The following is a 7,177-nucleotide window of genomic DNA, read 5'->3' on the forward strand; positions in this document are numbered from 1 at the left end:
GACAGGGAAGGACATTTTATACTCATCAAGGAAAAAAATCTACGAAATTGATATTGAAGTTCTGAACATCTAGGTCCCAAACAAAACGACACCTACATTTGTAACAGGAACATCGCAAAAGCTTACACTTCTCAAACTCCACACATTTACAGTGGAAGGCTGTAATGCCCCATTCTCACTAACAGACACGTCACCCAGACCAAAGCTAAGCAGAGAAATAATGAAACTAACTGAATCCATGAATCAAAATGACCTAACAAATACCTACAGAATATTTCAGCCATACACAAAAGAATATAGAGCCTTCTCCAAAATTGGCCATATAGTTGGCATACAGTTGGCTTGCATGAAGCAATCCTCAACAGATGTAAGAAAACTGAAATAATGCCTTGTTCCTTATCAGACCACCATGGGTTAAAGGTGAGCTCCAACAACAACGAAACACCAGAAAGCCTACACACTCATGAGAACTGAACAATTCTCTACTCAGTGATCTCTGGGTTAGGAAAAATTAACAAAGAGATTAAAGTCTTTCTAGAATTCAATAAAAGTGAAGGCAAAACATACACCAATTTATGAAATCCAATGAAAGCAGTGCTAAGAGGAAAGTTCATAGCACTCAGTGCCTCCATAAGGAAATGAGAAGGTTTTAATCCCAGCAATTAAAAAGTATATCTAAAAGTCCTGGGGGGAAAAGTAACAATCACAGACATGAAGAGAAAAAGACAAAAAATAATCAAATTCGGGGATGAAATCAGTCAACTCGAAACATGATGGATGCAAGTGTAGAGAACCACAGGGAGACAAAGGACAGAGAGACTCCTAATTGGGGTCTCCATTGGGGTCTCCCCAGGGGATCTGGGAGCCTGATCTCCCCTCTGCTGCAAAGGGGGAGAAGAGATAATGTGAGTCACAGGGCATGGAGGACAGAGGAGAGCATGCATGGCCCACTGAATCAATTAAGCAGGGCTCACATGGGCTCACAGAGACTAAGGCCACAAGCTCTGGCCTGCATGGCTCTGCACCAGATCCTCCGTGTATATGTTATGTATCTGTTAGCTTGGTGTTTTCACGGGACTCCTAACAGTGAGAGCCAATGCCTCTCTGACTCTTTTCCTGTTTGGGGGCCTCTCTTCCTCCAACTGAATTTCTTGCGAAGCCTCAGTTTGAGGGCTTTCACCTTTTCATAAATATGTCTTGCTTTGCACAGTTGGACTCATCTCTTGAAGGCCTATTTTCTTCTGGAAAGGAAATGGAAAGATTACATCTGTGGCGAAGGAATGGGGTAGCGGAGAAGAGGGGAGAGAGGGGACAATTGTGATCTGAATGTATTATATTAAAGTAATAAAAGAAAAAGTGTTATTCTTGGGATTGTTCACAATGGGGACATAAAAAAGCTTCCAATCATCTTTTTTTAAAGCCTTTGGTTTGTTTTGAAAGATTGCAATTACATTCAGAACTACAGGGAAGGCCAAAAAACACATTAAATTCCCACCAGCACTGAGTTCAAAAACAGGAGCAGATAGTATGTGGAAGCAACATAGAGGCTTCAGGTAGAAAGAAAAAAATCACTCTGTGTTTGAAAGCCACTGTTATTTTTTAACTTTAAACAAAATTTTATTACACAAAGGTTGTCATCTAATTGGATACTTCTCTACTCTGTACACAACCATTCTCACCTTCCACAGAAAGGCTGCTTCTGAACTTCTCATGTGGTGACACAGCGCTACAGTCCTGATGCTAACAGAACAGTAGAGATGCCTCAGTGATTTAAGTTGAAAACAGGACACTGGTATATGGCTCCTGAACCAAGCATCAGGAATGTGCAAAGGTCTTTATTCAAAAATACAAAATAAATTATCTGTAGGCATGGACAATGACAGCAGTAAACCATATCTATTGTCATAGGAAAACAGTAACTGATGGTTACAGTGATCACCCAGCCTTCTCTTCAGTCATTTTCTTCAGGTGAATTCTCTGAAGTTATCAGTGAGGAATCTGCCTTGAACTTCCTGTCACAGTTCATTAATAACGGCAAAGCACTATTCTAGGAGTTAGAACATGCCACCTCCCATACCCCCTCCCATTCCACCCATTGTATCCATTCCAGGGTCCTTCTCTTCTTTAGGAATGTCTGTCACTAAAGCTTCGGCTGTAGTTAGCAAGGGGAACACCCCAGTAGCATCCAGTAAAGCAGTTCTTACAACTTTTGTTCAATCCGTTTTCCACCATGTTCACAAAATCTCCAAACATGGCATCATAACCAACTTCTGAGGAACTCTGTAGAATTTTCTCAACTATCAAAGATCATTCAACACCTGTATTCTTAGCAATCGTCATTGCAGGAATTTTAAGTGCTCTTTTAATAATTTCTATACCTATTTTCTGATCTTCATTAGCAGACTTTAATGAATCCAAGGCTGGGATGCATCGAAGCAAAGCACAGCCCCCTCCTAGAACAATGCCTTCTTCGACAGCTGCTCTTGAAGCATTGAGAGCATCTGTAACTCTGTCTTTCTTCTCATTCACTTCAACATCACTTGTCCCTCCAACCTTCAACACAGCTACTCCATCTGAAAGTTTAGCAAGTCACTCATTCAGCTTTTCCTTTTCATATTCACTAGTTGTGATGTCTAGCTGCTCAGAGATTTCTTGAATATGTTTTTCAATGTGAGCTTTGTCACCTTTTCCTTTCAAAAGCGTGGCATCATCTTTGGTGACAATGCCCTCTCCAACTTACCCTAAATCATGAGCTTGAACATCTTCAATATTTATTTGTTTTATTTTTGCTGCCCTTTTATTTTTTTCTGTTTATTTATCTTTAAAATGTAATGAGATAAAACAAAAACTAATACATTGTAATTGAAAACAAACAGGAGGAAAAAAAATCACAAGAAATGGCGCACTCAGGAGTCCCATAAAAACAGTAAACGAGAAGCAATACCATATACCAGGGAACCGATTGTAGACCTCTGCATGCTGCCCCAGTGTCTGTGAGCTCAGATTTAATAATGTTGATTCAGAGGACCTTGTTTTCTTGGTTTCCTCCATCCCCACTGCTTCTTAAACTCTTTCTGCCTCCTCTTTTACATCCTGAGAGGGATATTCTTTTAGATTCAACCACTCTTCTCCAAACACCGCACCACCAGTAGCGATAGCCATCTCTTTAAGCTGGTTCTTCTTGTTGTCTGCAAACCCTTGAACTTTGACTGCTACAAGCTAAAGACTAACTGCTAGCCTGTCCAAACCCAGTGTGCTGAGACCTTCTCCATCAACATCTTCAGCAATTATGACCAAGGGCTTCCGATGAGCATTGGCAATTTCAAGAGCAGGTACAATGGACTGAACACTAGAAATTTTCTTTTCACCTAACAAAACATAGGCATTTGGAATTCACATTTTTGATCTTGTGATGTGTTAATAAAATATGGCAAAATATATCCTCTATCACCCTTCATGCCTTCAATAATTTGTAGCTCATCATTCAGGGTTTTTCCATCCTTCACTTTGATGCCCCCCTTTCTTCCAGCTTCCATTGCATCAGATATGATGTTCCCAATGTCTTTGCTCAGTTTGCAGAAATTGTAGCAACCTGAGCAATTTCTTCAGGGGTTGTCACAGGTTTAGACTGTTTCTTAAGTTCAGCAGTTACAGCATCAACAGCCAACATCACACCTTTCCGAATTTCCACTGGATTAGCCCCTTTGCTGATCTTCTCAAAGCCCTCCTTGGCAATAGATGGTACCAGAACAGTGGCAGTGGTGGTGCCATTCCCAGCCTCTTCGTTTGTGTTATTGGCAGCATCCTAAACAAATTTAGTTCCGATTTGTATTATTTATCCTTTAAATCAATTGACTTTGCAACAGTGACCCTGTCTTTTGTTACTTTGGGACTTCCCCAACTCTGATCAATAATCACTGTTTTTCCCTTTGGCCATATTGTAACAGCTACAGCATCAACTAAAAGGACTACTCCTTGAAACATTAAGGCTCGAGCATCCGCACCATATTTTACATCTTTGGCATAGGCCCAAGTGAGATGAGGAGTCAGTGCCTGAGACACTGGTCTCATCTGGTGAAGGACTGTGGGTAGTCGAAGTATTTCTGCAGGGTGGTGGCGGGAGAGCACAAGGCAAGGCAGGCGGTCTGAAGCAAGTGGGGGACCCTCTTAAGAGCCAAATGCATCCTCAGGATCCTTCTAAAACCTTAATAGATGACAGAAAACGAAGGAGTTTTCAAGAAAAACAGTGAGAATGGTAAACACTAAACAGAACAACCATTAAAAGAGTAAAATAACAAAATTTAAATCTGTCTTTATTATAGGACATGTTGATAAATTTGGAGTGATCAAAACAGAGACAGCAGGCAGACAGAACACACAAAAGGGCTATGTCATTTGGGACAAGGCAGCCTCCCAATTATGAATCTGTTAGTATTTGATTCAAATATTTACACCAAAGAATAGAAGCATTAATCACAGAGAGAGTGAGTACCACCCCCTGTCATCCCTGTATGTCATGCTGACTCTGTTCACAGGTCATATCTCAGACCAGCCGAAGAACTTCACAGTGCCTTTACAACATACATGTTTTTATTGTCGTGTAATTGCAAAGAAACTAGGAACTTACTTATAAATATATACATAGACAGCATTGAGTTTGCTAAAAATTCAGAATAAATCCTCTTGACAGAGCTTTAATAATTCATCTTCATTGTCACCCTGCAGTGATCACAGATTCAGATGGAAGTTAACACAGTAGATTTTGTATTCTGTTGTTTGACAACTGTGGACAAGAACAATCATACTGCCTAATTGCTCATCGATAAAATTCAATTCCATTAATAATAGATATACTGTGAACATAAGACTTATAAACAAACCATCATGAAAAGCTGAGCATAATATCAGAGAGTGAGAATTCATATGAAAATACCAGCTGGAGGACATTTTAATCATAATTAGTGGGTGTGCTTATGTGTATGACTATATGTTAGAATAGAAAATAAAACTAATCAAGTTGGAAACCTCCTTATAGACGGATATGGGCACTCTGAAAAGCTTGATGACTGAACAGCAGTAGACATATTTAATAAAATTTAGCTATGGTGATAACCAATGTGGAAGACAGAAAGAAGCCAGGTGGATTCCTGATGTTTGATCCAGGAACACACACCCTTCACACACAAGCAGTTTGTTTCTCTATTCTTTGGAATTTTTTTGTTTGTTTGTTTGTTTGTTTTTGTTGTTGTTCTTGTTATTGTTTTTGATGCTAATGAATGACACTCCCAGATAAGTTCCCTGGCCATCTCCCATGGTCCTCACCTCTGTCTTGGCCTCGTATCATCACCTTGACAGAGATGGCCTTGCTGATTCCACTTCTGAGATTGATAGACAAGGGGAGAGGCTGACAGCCTCCTGTTAGGACAGGTCCAGCCACGGTTGCTGAATGAACTGGATCAGCACACTTTATATCCTGAAGCAGTGGGCATGGCCAGCTTCTGATTCCATTAAACCATTAAATGCTCTGGAATAGTCAGTGTGGACCTTCCCCTCATTCTCTCCTGAGAGATCTCAGAATATTTTGTCCTGATATGGTTACACAATATACTGGAAAGTGTAGCACACATCTGATGTGTGTGTGTGTGTGTGTGTGTGTGTGTGTGTGTGTGTGTGTGTGTGTGTGTGTATGTGTGTGTGTAATTCTTCCACCAGAATATTCACATTTTCAATTTTGTTTTTCCTACAGTGGGTCCTAAATATGTGAATTACCAGTAGCATTTTTAGTTGAATTTACTCTGCAATTACAGTCTTATTTTCAACAGTTCTCTTTTTTTTTTTTTTATTAACTTGAATATTTCTTATATACATTTTGAGTATTATTCCTTTTCGGTTTCCGGGCAAACATCCTCCTCCCCCTCCCCTTCCTTATGGGTGTTCCCCTCCCGACCTCCCCCATTGCACCCCCAAACAGTCTAGTTCACTGGGGGTTCAGTATTAGCAGGACCCAGGGCTTCCCCTTCCACTGGTGCTCTTACTAGGATATTCATTGCTACCTATGAGGTCAGAGTCCAGGGTCAGTCCATGTATAGTCTTTAGGTAGTGGCTTAGTCCCTGGAAGCTCTGGTGGCTTGGCATTGTTGTACATATAGGGTCTCGAGCCCCTTCAAGCTCTTCCAGTTCTTTCTCTGATTCCTTCAACGGGGGTCCTATTCTCAGTTCAGAGGTTTGCTGCTGACATTCGCCTCTATATTTGCTGTATTCTGGCTGTGTCTCTCAGGAGCGATCTACACTTCTGCACTTCTTTGCTTCATCCATCTTGTCTAATTGGGTGGCTGTATATATATGGGCCACATGTGGGGCAGGCTCTGAATGGATGTTCCTTCAGTCTCTGTTTTAATCTTTGCCTCTCTCTTCCCTGCCAAGGGTATTCTTGTTCCCCTTTTTAAAGAAGGAGGAGTGAAGCATTCACATTTTGATCCTCCGCCTTGAGTTTCATTTGTTCTAGACATCTAGGGTAATTCAGGCATTTGGGCTAATAGCCACTTATCAATGAGTGCATACCATGTATGTCTTTCTGTGATTGGGTTAGCTCACTCAGGATGATATTTTCCAGTTCCAACCATTTGCCTACAAATTTCATAAACTCGTTGTTTTTGATAGCTGAGTAATATTCCATTGTGTAGATATACCACATTTTCAGTATCCATTCCTCTGTTGAAGGGCATCAGGGTTCTTTCCAGCTTCTGGCTATTATAAATAAGGCTGCGATGAACATAGTGGAGCACGTGTCTTTTTTATATGTTGGGGCATCTTTTGGGTATATGCCCAAGAGAGGTATAGCTGGATCCTCAGGCAGTTCAATGTCCAATTTTCTGAGAAACCTCCAGACTGATTTCCAGAATGGTTGTACCAGTCTGCAACCCCACCAACAATGGAGGAGTGTTCCTCTTTCTCCACATCCTCGCCAGCATTTGCTGTCACCTGAGTTTTTGATCTTAGCCATTCTCACTGGTGTGAGGTGAAATCTCAGGGTTGTTTTGATTTGCATTTCCCTGATGACTAAAGATGTTGAACATTTCTTTAGGTGTTTCTCAGCCATTCGGCATTCCTCAGCTGTGAATTCTTTGTTTAGCTCTGAACCCCATTTTTTAATAGGGTTATTTGTCTCCCTCGGTCT

At 40.8% G+C, this 7,177-nt stretch overlaps 1 pseudogene; it reads right to left on the reverse strand.

The window, feature by feature from the left end:
• Positions 1-2,039: 2,039 nt before the first annotated feature.
• LOC116893280 lies at positions 2,040-5,344 on the reverse strand (annotated as a pseudogene).
• Positions 5,345-7,177: the final 1,833 nt, after the last annotated feature.

Source organism: Rattus rattus, chromosome 2 (genome assembly GCF_011064425.1).
Source record: "Rattus rattus isolate New Zealand chromosome 2, Rrattus_CSIRO_v1, whole genome shotgun sequence".
Lineage (NCBI taxonomy): Eukaryota > Metazoa > Chordata > Mammalia > Rodentia > Muridae > Rattus > Rattus rattus.